This window comes from Hylaeus anthracinus, unplaced genomic scaffold (genome assembly GCF_026225885.1).
Source record: "Hylaeus anthracinus isolate JK02 unplaced genomic scaffold, UHH_iyHylAnth1.0_haploid 11978, whole genome shotgun sequence".
NCBI lineage: Eukaryota > Metazoa > Arthropoda > Insecta > Hymenoptera > Colletidae > Hylaeus > Hylaeus anthracinus.
Window position 1 is genome coordinate 2028023 of NW_026534326.1, and position 829 is coordinate 2028851.

Consider the following 829-nt stretch of genomic DNA (forward strand, 5'->3'; position numbering starts at 1 on the left):
AGAGAGAGAGAGAGAGAGAGAGAGAGAGAGAGAGAGAGAGAGAGAGATATATGGGGGGGGAGGTGTCCAGGGGCGTCGTAAAAGTGCACGTTTCCCGAAACGGGGCACACGGGGGCGACGAGCAGAGCGCGATATCCACGTGCGTAATTAGTTTTGACGGGGTATCGATCGCGCGGCCGCCGGTTTCGTCAGCGCGAGTAAGTGTCAAAGGTTGAGTACACTTCCTTGCAAGTGAGTCTAGGTCAACCGTATTGGGTCGATACTATGAAAGCGGGACAAAGAGGAGGACGGAAAGCCGGTCGCGCGAGACACAGAGAGACGGAGGGAGAGAGAAAGAGCCCTCGGTGTATTTCAGGACAAAGCGATTCGGGGGAGCAAAGGCGTGCGCCCCTGCGGGCCCCTAGGTGGGGGAACCAGACACGGACGCGGAGTGGTGGACGCCGTAACCGGAGTAGAGGGGAGGGAGAAGGAATTTTATGCACGATTATTTCGACGAGAATGACCGAGTTAAGGAACGGAGACTACTCGGGTCTGACTAATCGCGACTCTTTCCACTGGGGCCAACCGGCCGGCACCGTCGCCACTCGAGTCGAATCGTTCCACGTCTCGATACTCGACGGACAGTCTCGATACTAGACAGCCAACCTCGAACCTCGAATCACCGAACGGCATTCGAAAAAGGACCAGGTTAATTCGACGTGTATATTTCTTTTTTTTTTTTAATAATATCGAATATATAACTATTTTACAGGGTGTCCCAAAAATGTTGCAACACATTGAAAGAGGTGGTTCGGGAGGTGATTTGAAACAACTTTTTCCTTAGCGAAAA

General features: G+C 52.5%; 1 protein-coding gene across 18 annotated transcripts in view; it reads right to left on the bottom strand.

Annotated features, from left to right (window-relative positions):
- The window catches only part of LOC128896681 (plasma membrane calcium-transporting ATPase 3), a 105308-nt gene that overhangs the window by 95612 nt on the left and 8867 nt on the right, over positions 1 to 829 (bottom strand). The window lies entirely within an intron of this gene.